The 14,072-nt window shown below is 41.8% G+C and overlaps 1 long non-coding RNA gene across 4 annotated transcripts in view; it reads left to right on the top strand.

The window, feature by feature from the left end:
* The window catches only part of LOC135315333 (uncharacterized), an 88,909-nt gene that overhangs the window by 52,721 nt on the left and 22,116 nt on the right, over window positions 1–14,072 (top strand). For 3 of the 4 annotated variants that reach the window (XR_010374774.1, XR_010374773.1, XR_010374771.1), the window contains one exon: window positions 143–228. This is a non-coding gene — a long non-coding RNA (uncharacterized LOC135315333). Of the gene's footprint in view, window positions 1–142; window positions 233–14,072 lie in introns of all 4 variants that reach the window. The other variant, XR_010374772.1, reaches the window with a different exon arrangement.

Here is a 14,072-nt window from a genome sequence, read left to right as displayed (position 1 = left end):
GGTCTGACCATAGAAGAGGTAATTGTAATTTCTGAACCAAGCAGAACATGTTCTCTACATGGGAATAAATCGGGTGATTAAAAGAAAGCAGTGTTCTCTATCGTGTATTAAACAACTGCTTATTGTCATTTCCTTATCTCAGGTGGCTTGAACAGAGGTCTGTGGAGGTCCAGCTCATTGGAAACTTTTGCGCTCAAACCAGGAGGATGCTATAGATGGGGCTAATCTGTGAGTAAGTTTTCTGGAGGCCGTTACGTCTCCTACAGTTTTGGTTTTTTTTTCTAAAGGAGATATTGCTCTATACGTGTCTGTGTGTGAGGGAGAGAGAAAAAGAGCATTGCCTAGAGGGTTTCGCTTATCACACTGTCTAAATAGCCCTTATTTTTAGTTGGAGTCTTCTGAATATGCGATCGCACTACAGGTAGGTGAAGTGACCTCTTCGCTTTTGAATCTGCTCTTCTCTGGCAGATGCAAGGCTGCATCTTTCAACAGGAACCCCCTCCTGCTCCATGCAAAGCTCTTTGAATTGCCCCTGATACGCTTCTAAGGCTCCCCGGTTGCGTGCGAGGCACTTTGAAGATGAATGCCCCGGCATAAGGAAAACATGAAACAAAACTTACTCCCTTATGTCAGAGTGTGCGGCAGATTTCTCAAAGATCTGCAGTACAATGGTTGCTCTTTGGCAGGTGGGAGGAAATAGGCTGGTTCACCAGCTCGTAAAAGCAGAACAAAATTGCACAGGGCTACCCGTTGGGTGGTAGATCAGGCAAAAGAAAGGCTTTTAGGGGTCTCCACAACATTCAAGTCTGGCAAAACTTATTTCAGGTTGACTTCATTGGATCTTACTTGATGAAAACAAATTTGTTATTATTAATTTTTTCTTCCTCCTGAAATTTGCTCTGTTTTCAAGTCAACAGATATGCCATGTCCTCTTGAGGAGGAATAGTTTTCTCTGTCTCCATGAAAATCATCACAGCTCAGCTCCTTAGGCCATGTATAACCATCATAATTTTGGACTTGACCAAGAGTCCTGGGAGCTGAAGGGCCCATGGGTCTGTGGGAGAGTGGTAAAATGGTAGGCAGTTTTCTCTTATTTGTGCAATTCTGAATATTTCTGCGACAATTGGCATGAAACTATCCATTAATGTATTTTTTAAATCTGATGGATCAGTTCTTCTGGCCCAGGTGACTGGTCATGGATGACCTGAAAGTTTTCATTACCATCAGATGAATGAAAACATTTCCTTGGGAGGTTAATGGGCTTATAATGTAAAAAATTGCACTGATGTTCCAGGAGAGAGTAGGTGTAGAAAGAGAAGGGAAGAGGGACAGTTAAAAAGATGTAAAAAAAAAAAGATATTGTTGAATAGAGATTGGTGATATTCTTCTCACCTCTTTTGGACGACTACCGCGATGCAGATGTGTGAACTCTCGGTAGCGTAAAAGGAGAAAAGCAGAACCCTCCGGGCCACAATTCTTTTCCATATATGATAGATCCCTCTTCCTTCCAATCAATTAATTGCTTCCTAAAAACATCTATTTCTCACCATTGACTTTAAAGGGATTTTAGATGACTAGCTCCGATATAGCTGTCTACACAGTAAGTGATTAAAGTTGGGTTAGATGAGCTGGCAGACTACATGGATTCTTTTTCTTCCTTCATGCAAACCCTAAATCAAAAGGCATCTCATCAGAGTATTATAAAATACAGCCTTCAGAGGGATAGTCTTCTACTTCCATATTCTGGCATCTGAAGGGAGGAGGGAGACTCCCATCAATTTAGAGAGAGGTAAAGATTTCATCTCCCTCTAGAAATCACGGCCGTAATGGGAAATTCAGACATTTATGAGATTTGCTTAGCCAAGGCATAGCTGTGCATGTGGATGTTTCTGTTTGTCTTTCTAGTATTACAGCAAAAGCAGAATAAAGGACTACTTTTAGTTTTTTTTTTTCTCTCCCCCCCCCCCTCCCCTTTTTTATTATGCTAGTGGCCCAACATGTACCTGGGGGCCAGATAAGGTCTGGGATGACATTATACGCTGAACTCCTTACCGGCCCTCTCCCTGTGACTGCAAAACAGGGATAAACTGCAGGTGTTTATTAATGGGAAACCTCCGCTTACCAGCCCACCAGAGAGGAATTCTCACAAAAAATTCTCACTGCAAGTTGTGCCTGGTTTATGTTTGAATTGTAAAAACAGGTACCGTTGTAAGTGATTTAAGCATGACCTACAAGGTTCTGGCAACTGGTGAATATTTTCTTTGGGTTTCAAAAGTTGACAAACCTGATACATACTTTGTATATTGTTTTAAAGCTAATATGAGTTTGAAGGACTGGAGAGAGCAAAGCACGGGATGACTTGTTTTAGTTTTACATCAGAAAGGGACTCACTGTGACACTGTGCATGTATTTGTTCCTTCTGAATGTTAATTTCTTGACATAATGGGTAAAGTATCAAATTATTATTTAAACATACAAATAAAGCGAGTGTCCCTTTTCCTATCTGTAAGCAATGCTCTTCTGCCAAATGACAGGCATGACTGTATTTTTTCCTAATTGGATCTGCATATCTTTTCCTCTGATAGTCCTCTGCCGAATATTGATGGTTGCAATAATTGGCCTTTTATTGGTATATTTTCTCTGGGGTGTTTCAACTTTCTGCAGTAAATCCTTGTCAAGTTTTACTTCTTTTATTGTTTGGTACTCACAGGAGTTGCTAATTCTGGTGGAGCGGTAGGACTGTGAATAAGACTCAGTATTTTAATTTGTTGTGCAAGTCATGTATTGGTAGCTGGGATCTCTCCTTTTACCCTTTCTAGTAGAAATACCTCTGTTGTTACTGGCTATATTTAGCCAGCGAAGCCAGTCTTTCTCCTCTATCCGTTTTCTTCTATTCGTCCCTAGCTTCAAGGGTTGGTGGCGCTTGATGGTGGATAAATGCAAGGAAATCTAATAATGCCTTTCTAATATACCCATTTATCTAGTATCATATTTTATTTTAACTCTTAATGCAACTGTATAATCATTGCTCCATTGCTATAATTGGATTTGGAAGTATATTTGTGCCATTTAATTACATCTATAGTATTTCTATAAGCTTATTCAGAGTAATTAGTAATCTTATCATTTTTAGTGGAATCATATTTTATATCCACTGTGCTTATTTTTCTCTTCAAATTCGTCAATGCATTTGCGCCAATTTTGCTTTTTACACTGGAATTTCTGGCATAAATAATCATTACGATTTTTTTTTTCTACTGTGAATGTGAACAGACTCTAATCCAGCTTTCATTGAAGTCAGTGGTAATCTTTTCATTTACTTCAGTGGAAACTGGATCAAGCTAATAGGGTGCAAATTGCATCCAAGGCAAAGCCACATCTTATCATGGAAATCATTGTGCAGCAAAGCACGGTGTAGCTGATTGTTTCCAGATTTTTCTTGCCAGATATTTTATAGATTCTCTTATCCAGCTTCATTAATTTTTAGCTCAGAAATTATGGCATTCCAGCAATTTTAAAAATATTAATTTTAACCTGATATTTCTGACAACTTAAAACCCCTTTCCAACGAACGGTTTTTGTAAAAGGGTCTAGAACTTTGCTTTCCAGATACCAAGTTCTAGCTATCTATTCATCTCAATCAGGATGCCTTGAAATTGGGCATCTTTCAGTTTTTTAAAAAAATGTTTTCCTCATTTTTAATTGAAAAACAAACATTTGATTTTTTTTTTACCAGCTCTCTGTTGTGTCACTTCAGAGCTGTGTCAGTTCGTTAATATAATTGGTCCTCTTGCTGCTGAATATGAAAACCTGTAAGCACTTCCATCTAAAAGTGTAATTCTAGCAAATTACACTCCCAAGTAGGCACAAATTTATGATGTTCCCTTTTTCCAACATTTTAATTTTGCAACTGCAGAGCGCTAACTATATGTGCTAAATCAGATTATTTTTTTTTTTTAAACTATTGCAACTTGCTTGTTAAGGAGTTATTTTTCTCTTCTGTGCTGCTCCCACTCTGATGATTAGAGGTTTGCTGCTTTGGTAATGTGTCTCTCTCCTTCAGGCAGTTAATGATTACAGACAACTCTCTAACCTATAATTTTGGGGGAAGGTTATTTAGAAGGTGATATGGCAACAATTGTAATTGTTTCTGTAGCTTAGAAATGTCCTTAGTCTTTGCTGGCTGGTTATCAGGTCCTGGGGTTTAGAGTGGAAGGTGTCCGGGATTAAAGACACTTTTCTGTGTTGTTTATTCCTGAATCACACCAGTTTGTGAGGTTAGAAAGAACATTGTGAAAGATGGTCAACTCCTATTTAATTATTAATAAAAGGTCCATGTGACCGGCGCCTATTTCATCCCAGGCAGAAGGTGACCTTCATAGGCTTGAGGACGGAGTCCCTTGGACCTCCAAGGAGAGATGCATAGCCCGTGGAGGGGTGGCCCATAACTCCTGGCACGGTTTTAGAGCCTCAGGAGCCTTTGCGAGCTGAAACACCTTCGGTTTCAGATGGCAGGTTAACAATCATTTGTTTGTCCAACCTTTTGAATGAAAACAGATCAATTGAACAAATTGTATTGGAGATTTTGTTATTCTTCCGGCGTGGAGAAGAGTTGTTTATGAGCCGTAAATGGAAAACCCCATAACTTTAGTAATTTCAATACTAATTGTTTGAATGGAGCAGCACGAGCACCCATGCACCTGAAATTCAAATCCTAAATACTGCAGTTATTTGGATATCGTATGTAGGTGCCTTGCCATGGGAGGCACATCACGGGGACGCTCCTCATCAGAGGTTGGATTTTTCCAGTGGATGCATAGAGCAATTTGTACTGAAATTTTGTCACAAAATGACTAGTGTTTTGCCACTTTAAAACCATGGAAACATCACAATGTTCTTTTAGAAATGACTCCACGAATTAATTGCAAATTACTTATTAATGAAACAAATATTCAGCTGTCACTTGAACTAAACTACACGATAGGCTTAATGATTATTTTTTGAGAAAACACTTTTGTGTTTGTTTGATCTGCCTAGTGTTAACAGCAGTAGAAAAAGAGGAAAGCATTTGGTGTCGGAGTGGAAACTTGAAACTGGCAAAATGAAGGAGGAGAGGAAAAACATCAGCCAATAACTGCAAAATAGGTGAAAAGCCCAAAGAAATAGCAGATTCCTAAGAATTATGTTGGAAATCTGCTCCCACAGGCAGCCCTAGTTAGGTAACGAGGGTAAAATATGGTGACACAGGAGAGAAAATTTGGCAGAAAAGGTTTTCACAGTAATATGAATTCAGCCGCACTCCATGTCCGTAAAATGAGAGCATGAGAGAATTCGCCTCATATGGGGTGGGTAAGTGTTTGCAAACTGCAGAGAGACTCTCAAATGAATGCAAAATATCATCTGTAGTTCTGCAAATTATAACAAAAATAAATGCTGCCAATGCGGGAATGTGGATTCCTCGTGGCTCTGGCGTTGGTCTGGGGCAGCACCGCTGAGCTTCCCTGCCCAGACCTTGCATGTCCCACTTGAACCAGCTGAGCAGTGGTGACCCCAATGGGACCTTTGTGGGTGACCGTGGTGCACGTGGGGGGATTTTTCCACAGGCAGCTTGCTGAAGCCATGCTTTTTTTTTCCCTTTGCTCTCCCTTGCAAGGGGCTGATATAAATAGGTAATAAAGCCTTTACACTCTCTGCTGCGCTACTGATGCTGTTTACAAGAGCAGGAACACGGGGCAGTACATGAGCGAGGCAGGTACGCCTGCATTTTGAACACATCTGAGGTGTCCTTCTGCTGGCGCTGCTAAATTATTTACCACTCAGCAAGCGTGTGCCTGCGTGAGATATTTAAAGGAGGGAATCTGAGGTGAAACCCCATCAGTTTACCTGGAGCTGACACTGGAATATTCATTATCACATTAAATCTAACCGCAGTGAAAATGAAGGCTTCTGTTGATTATGTGCTTGCATAAAAGACTTCTTCGGTGGCAAGCCTGCGTGCCAGAGATCTGAATATAACATATAGTAAGTGGAAACCATTCTCTTTATGGTTAATTTGCCTTCTTAGAAGTTATGAGACTTGGCAGGTTTAAATTATGTTATAAACCTGTGGTGGATTACATGATTTTTCTAACTGGCCACAAGAAATACTAGATGAGCAAACACCACACATGCCCAATCCCAGCCGCAGGCATGAGTCAGGATTTCCCATATCAAGAAAAAAATAAAGTGCAGATTTGATATCCAGAGAACTGTACATATTTATCTCGGTGTCACGTCAGTTTTGCAGGGTTGGTACAGAGGTCTCCTCTCCTGGAGTGCTGGGGCAAGCATCCCTGTGTGCACACACCTGCCTTTCCTTCTCCCCCTCCACCCTGAGCTCGTGCTGGAGCAGAGTGAGCAGCACAGCTTGGAGAGGTGTTTGAGGAACCCTTTGGACTTATGGCTCTGGAAAAGTTCAGTAAAATGCATGGGATTGGCCCCAAAAGAGGCACAAGGTATTTCCTCCCTCTCTTCATCCGTCCCTTCGTGTCCTCGCCTCCCCCTCTCAGAGAAGACAGTGGAAATGATGAGGTGAAGCATTTTGAACGGCCAACTCTTGGGCAGGTTGTCCCACCGGGAAACAGGAGGGGGCTGGTTGTTCTAGTCTGCTTAGGTCTGTAAATGAGCTTCAAACCAAAATGGCATAGCGAGGGCTGGGTTTGGTGGAGGTGGGCATGTACAGAAATGGGAGAATAAAACCTATTTCTGTTAACGCTAAGAATGATGATTCGCTCACAATTAGTAATTTATTGAAATGAGCAATTGATTGTATTAGCACACATGATAATAATAAGAAGAAACAAATCAAGGTCCTCCAGTCCATGAGTACTTAGAGCAGACTTTCTGCTTTGGCAAATATTAGAAGCCACAGGATCAGAAGCCAGGCTTGCCTAGTCAGAAATGGATAAATTGGTAAAGCTTGGTTTGGAGTGTGGTTGCAATGAAACCATCATCTTCCAGAAAACCATGAGCTTTTTTCCTCAGAATGCTGGAGGTACTTTATGGTACATTTTCTTTTTATGCCTCCTGTTTTCATCTTTAGTTGGAAAAGTACTTAGTGAGTGAGAATAAAACATAAAAATACAGTCGATACAAAAGTGCCAAGCACCTTCAGCTTTCACTGATGCTTGCAGAGAGCATAGACGGAAACAAAATGAGCTGTAACTATTATTGAGAAGCAAAAAAACCCCCCGAAAACCTATGTTTAATCAACGTTTAAAGGAGGAATTAGACGTGCCGCAAATCCCCTTTTATATTGCACTTAAAATCCCCTTACCTGCCCTTTAGTTTTCATGGTTTTCCTTATCTTCAGTGTCACTTAATCATATTTCAACAGGATTTGCTTCCTCAGTGCCCATCTGCTCTTCCTTTCTAGTGCCGTGCTAATGCCAGCACACCATCCCAATAGTTTTCTTCTACCACGCTTTGATGTCAGGCACCCGGAGATTTGGATTTTTTTCATTCACATTCAAACAGAAAAAAACCTTCTTGGTTTGTGGGAGTGACAGCTACTATTTTCAAATGTAAACGTCTAGAGCGAGGGCAGGGGAATAACAGGAGGCAAACGCAACTCTTGTTTGACTCCTGTTGGCGTTGAGCGTTGGTCATGCGGGAGTGGCATCGGTGGGAGCCGGTGGCCATGAGCTGCCCGGCTGCCGGCCACGGCAATGCTCCTTCTGGCCCTGGGGAGAGGATGCAGGCAGCGCGCTCGGCATCAAGGCTGTGCCGGCAGGAGGGCCAGGCTCTGAGGGTGGTAAAGGTATCAATCATTGGGCGGAGAGGGCAAGGCTGCGTCCTCCTCCGGACACCCACTTCGCTTGTGTGGGTTGCCCAGTTAGATCTGTGTTTACTGAATCAGAGGCACCATTTTGAGAGTCTTCGCGTGTTTTATTAATCTTAGAAGTACTGAATTAGTAATCTTTGCATATTTATCTGCCTTATTTTCAGAGGTAGGGAAGACCTTGTAATATTGTGTATTATTACTTTAGGAGCTTAATGGTGTGGATAGGTCTCTTTGAAAGGGAATTTTAGATCTTTTTTCAGTGTTGACAGGAACTCTCCCAAAACATTTATATGCTGCTTTCTGCAGTTACAAACTGAAAAAATAAAATATTAAAAATCCAATCTAATTCATCATGTAAGTGTGAGTTAGTCCTTGGGTCACTGATTGGAAGATATCTGCGAGTATAGCTGGGATATTATCGTATCTCTCACATCACTATCTTTGCTGGACATTAAGGTCTCACGATAATTCTTAAGAAAGTGTATTTTTAAAGGTATTCAATGCCTGAAGTCACCAGTATTTGACGCTCTGTTCTTGAATTTTTAATTAAACATAGAGGGTTTTTTAATAAAAAAGTGCCCCAAAGTGCAGTTAATCCAAATTCTGAGGAGTCTGTGCCAGCAGAAGTCAGTCTTGCTATTTCCAAATAATTTCCAAATAATATTGGCATCAGCTCTCACAAAGCCGAGCGTGGAGCTGCCTTGCTACAGAAATCCAGAAGGTCCTCTCTGTCACAGCAGAGAGGGTCAGGAGCTCAGAAGATGCTCGTTCGTGCTCAGTTCTGTAATGGCAAAATACACCAGATATCGGCTCTGCCAAAGAGATCACCTTGGGGCTCACCTGCCCGCAGGGCTCTGCCCTCCCCCGCTGGAGGACGACTCCTGGCTTTCTTCAGCGTGGTGTTGCGTGCACTGGCTTTGGTGGGAGCAAAGGAAAAGGAGCTGGGTACAGCCAGAGTACAGGCGAGGGGGGTGGCAGGGGGCAAGCGGGGCACAGGGCGGAGGGATGCCTGGGACGGACTCTGAAAGGACAAGTTTAGGAAGAAATGGTCGCTTGGAGGAAGATTAAGGAGGTCTTCTTCAAGACACAGATGTGACAGCAAGAGGGCAGACGTGAGGGGAGGCTGGGAAGAAGGCAGAAGCTGGTGGAGGAAGCTGAAGCAGAGGCTGTTGCTGAGTCTGACAGCCTGAAGGGTGAGAGGAAAGGGCTTGTTCGACTTTGGTTTGGTTAATGCACGTGTGATGAAGAAAGAAAAGCACGGGCCGACTGACTGCGGCGGAAGAGGGAGCGTGGGGCAGATGTCTGAAGCAGATGAGAAACGACCACAATGTTGGTCGTGGCACCAATAGAGATGGAGGAGTTAGAAAAGGAGAGATGGCTTTAGCACAGAAACAGGATTTAGCAAGAAAATAGATAATTAAGAATAGTATGAGGTGCATGGAAAGTGTTGTTGTTGTTATTATCATTATTATTATTATTATTTACTAAAGGCTGGTTTGTTTTGAATCTAATAAATAGCTTCTGTCAGAAAAATAGAAAACTTTTAAATGCTGGTTTTTACTTCTACTTTGTTTATTCGAGCAAAGACTGTTAGGTCTGTTTTACCAGTATCTTGTAAGTAAACACAGTGAGAACATTCAGTGTGATAGAGAGAGATGATTGAGAAGATTAAGGTGATTAACCATTGAAATTTGGTTCCACACTGAGCACATAAGAAGGAAGAAAAGGATGGCAATTAATACATTTCTGTAATAGAAACACTACTAATAGGTACTAATAATGGTTCTGTATTATTTATGGTTAATTTTCGAAGGGAAAGAGTTCATTTTTGGCCCAAAACAGTAGACACGAGCATTGAAGGAGGGGAAAAACCTTTTAACTGAGTAGAAATTTCAGTCGTGAGCTGTAAAGGGAAGTCGAGCTGCATATTGAGAAAAATTCAAAAAGATAAAAACGATTTCAGTTTGGTAGTTCTTCACTGGTTCTGCAGTTTGGCAGCTGTCAACATCTCAAAATATCATCTCACCCAAACTGTTGAAAGAAAGAAACCCTTTGATTTTTCCCTTGAGACTCCCAAGCTGAAAATGGACCCTTTGTAGTCTCAGCCTCATTTCAGACAGGTTTTTTTTTTAAACATTCTTGCTAGCAGAAACAACTAATTCATAAATAGAGTCTCTGTTAATTAAATAAGTTTTATCGTTTTCATTTGCCTTTTAAAATGAAAAAGAAAGTAAATCTCGAACATTTTCTTCTTTATTATGAATCTTAAGAGACTAAGCATCACATTTCTTGCATCATTAATAATGCAAATTAGTTTTTGTTTGGGTCGCACGTAACTTTATAGTTCAAAGTAAATATTTAATGCACAGATCTGGGAAATCAACTCATATATAGCAGAAAGTTTACTTTATAGTTATTGAGAGTTAATGTAAGAAAGATGGGAGGCACTGTGGTTTCTGTTTATTTAACCTTTCTTGCTCTTGCTTTTCTTTCAGTAGAACTCTTTGTAACTTGTCTTTAAACACTGTTCTATTCCTACAGTATCTGTTTTTACTATCTTTACAGTAGCCACAGCGTTCAGCATTTAATACCATTTTAAAGTAAAGGTTAAACATATATACCCTACTTAGGGCTACAAGGATTATATCTTCGGTGCTGATTATTGTCAGGAAAACCAGGTGATTATTTACAATAATATCTAACAATTTGTTGGCTTTGCAGCAGTTTTTCTTAGTTTGCTTAATGAAGCGATAGTCAGATAGCCAAATAAGATTAAACTTCACCCGGGGCCTCTATATCGTGCATAGTAATGCCTCTTGAGGGTAAAACACTTTGACTTGTTTACTTGTTAGCACAGGGGTCATCTGCAGTTAGTGTGTATAGCCTCTGTTAGGTTTTCCTGCCCTGCGTTTTTACACATTATTCCTGAAAATATTGTACATCTCGCTGAATGAAATGTCTGTAGGAATGATACTATTGCAGACAAATTGCAGATGTTTCACCGCGACATCTGCGCCTTCTGCAGCGACTCTTTTCTTGCATGCGTGGTGGATAACAAAATATAATAAGTGTCCTGTTATTTGTGCATGAAATCTGATAGTGAAAAAGAGACCAGAGAGAATTCTTTAGTGATAAAAATTTAAATAGACCCATTTATCAATATGACAGAGATTTGACCTGAAAGTTAAAGTGTTTGAAAGTTAAGTGGGGTTGTGTAAAGAAAGTTGAGGCTGCGCTACAGATAGACCGTAGGTTTTGTAAGTTATTAAATCAAAATAAAAGGTATTGACAAAACAATAAATTGCCTGTATCGCCCCATCTAATAGCTTCTGGGAGCACTAAATACATTCTCCACACTGAAGATGTGTGAAGCCTTTCCCTTTCTCATACTTTTGTTCTTCTCGAAAACATTCGCACCGTGGTTGGTTTTATAACAGACTTGGCACTAAATTGCGCCTGTGGATGCTTTGCCCGAGGACTCGCTCGGAGCGGCGGCGTGGGGAGCAGGGGTGGTGGCATCGCTCTGCTATCAACAGGATTATTAAACTTTGCAGGCGGGGTCCGAATCGCTTCCTTGGGGATTAAAAATAATAATAATAAAGGCACTAATATCTTTACCGGGAGAAGGGAGAGCACACTGTGGTGCTCTTTACTCTCCTCGGGAGTCCTCAGCACCATTTCCATGCTGGAAATCTACGGGATTCGGAGAGGGAGCAGTGTCTGGCAGTCCCCTCGAACAGGGATGCTGTGGGGAGCCAGGAGCCGTGAGGCGGCTAATGCCTCCTGCTTATTGCTACCACGCAAACCCTTCGCAGTGACCGTCACCTTCTTGGGGAGGGGCTGAGTTTGCTCATGGAGGGGGAAGGCAAATGGCTGCGGGACCTGCTGGGGGTCGGGAGGCTGGGGAGCGGGGAGGGGGCAGCTCTTCACCCCCCTGGTTCATCAGCTGGGACCTGCTTTTTCCCGTCTCCTCCAACTCCAGGGGGTTGGAGGGGCATTACCCCCTACCTACGGCTTCCCCGCCGAGGAGAGAATGAGGCTGGCTCTCTTTGGCTTGAAAACTACACAGATTTGAGACTATTTCCCCTCCTGCAGATTTTTCCATGGAGAGGAGCATAGAAGACATTACTATTTATAGCGCACAGTACGTGTACACAGCGTGACATCCACCGGCTTTTCAAGCAAGCATCCTACCAGTTTGGAGGGGGGAGGGTTTCCATCTCGGTGTCCCCGAGATGCCCTGTCCCCGCTCCCGGGGAGGTGGGGAATCACACAGGGGTGGCACCCATCTCCCCTTGTCTATAGGTTTCTTTCACTTATTTTTAGATGAAGATACTTGCCCCCATGCTGTGGAACTGATCATGAGATTCAAAGTCAAAACAAGTTTTCAGCACAAATAACGTGAGTTTTAAGGGAAGGGAGAGGGATCGAAGGCAACGAAGGTACGAGGGGGTTGCAGAGCATCTGCAGAGTCTGGTTTGGGGATGGACAACTTGTGTGTGCGGAGGGAAATGAAGGTGGAAAAGTGCATTGGTTTAACTAAGGATTTTGGGGAGTTTTCAAGGGGATGAGGGCCAGCGGCGGCACTCGGCTTTCCCCGCTTCCCACTCCCTGCCTGACCGCTGGGTCGCACGGTGCATCTTTGTGTTCGTGTACGGGCTTGGGAAATCAGAACGTCTTCATCTAAGCTCAATTCTCGATATGGAAAAGATAGCTGACAATGGCAATAAAAAGAACAGTAAGCAGTTGGAAAGGCCCAGCTCAAATCGTGCTCTGTCAACAGCTTTGCAATCTGTATAAATACGCGCGGAAAGACAAACAACTCTGATTTCTCTTTAAGAATGTGAGTATCCATTGTCGTAGATTTAAATTAGGATGTTTTACTTGTACTGTATGTAAATTCCTTCTTGGCAAATAACCCATGTCCACTAATGTATGTGTATTTTGGGTCTGTATAGTTTTGGTCTCTGTGAAATACAAAGAAATTTGATAGCACACAGAAATACTTGCATGGAATGTCAAATTTTTTGTGTGTGCTTCTCACATATCCATAAAAGAGTTTACACATTTCTAATTACTCATTCAAAAAGAGACTTTACAGCACTTTTAAAAGAGAGCCAATTTTTTCCCTACTGTGTTCTGTTTTTACAGCTTGTGGAAAGCTTATTTAACAAAAGTTTAAGTAATCAGCGAAAGTCATTTCTGAGAAAAGACTGACAGATATGAAGCCTCTTTTCACACTTCATAAGAGGTGGAGATAGTAGCCATAAAATTTACGGCTGAATAGTGCTCTGTTTAGCTTAAGTTATAGAATTATTAGTGTTTCGGGCATGTGATAGGTTTTAGGGAGGTTAAATATTTTAAATGATTATATATGCTTCAAGTAGCTGAACTCTAAGTGTGCAATACCGATAACAGCTTACCCCTCCAAACCCAGCAACCTGCACGCTCCCACGGGGCTGATGTTGCACTAAAGATACGTGTTTGCAGCTGACTTAAATTCATGATATACTAATAAAATATTAGCGATATGTTCCCCTTACAGAGGCTCACCGCTGGCTATGAAAGTACGAATTCCTGCACTATGGAAATGAACAGATGGGCATGTTGGGTAAGAGAGGAGGCACTAGGGAGGTCACAGCCATCAGCACCTCTGTCCCTGCTCCTACACAGCAAATTTTACTGTATGAGAAACCTAGGTGTAGAATGGTTGAGAATAAGCGACGACTTCTCCAGCTGATGACCAGTTATGAGTTGAGAAGAGCTGAACAAAAGAGGAAGAACTTGGCTTTATCATGAGAATGAACACTTCATGAGAAATCTTATGTAAATGAGCATGCCTTTGGGAGACAGTAATAGGAATTTGCGTGTGAATCTTTCTAGATATTATGAGATGCCCAGGCGTTATGGCAATGGGCAACACGCACAAATACTTATGGCATCATATAAATAAGAAAACAAAAGCAATTACTAAAGGCATTTGAATGCTACATTTTCTGCGTCATCCTTTCAACCCATGTTTTGTTGGTAGAGCTTTAGATGTAACTGCTTACCCAGGAACACACAGCAGAAAGGCTTTCATAGTTCTTTAAAATAACATAGGTTGCGTGAGCTGGAGGCTAGTCCTGTGCAGCTACTCTGAGGTTTGCTGTCGGTTTCAACAGAACAAGGACCAAATCGGGGAGGCATCGTTCCTCCTCATCGTGGCAGCCATGGCATAACATGAACAGAACGCAGTGGCTCGCCGTAC

Source organism: Phalacrocorax carbo, chromosome 11 (assembly GCF_963921805.1).
Source record: "Phalacrocorax carbo chromosome 11, bPhaCar2.1, whole genome shotgun sequence".
Classification (NCBI taxonomy): Eukaryota; Metazoa; Chordata; class Aves; order Suliformes; family Phalacrocoracidae; genus Phalacrocorax; species Phalacrocorax carbo.
Note: the sequence above shows the minus strand (reverse complement) of the source record. Positions and strands in the feature narration are given on the sequence as shown.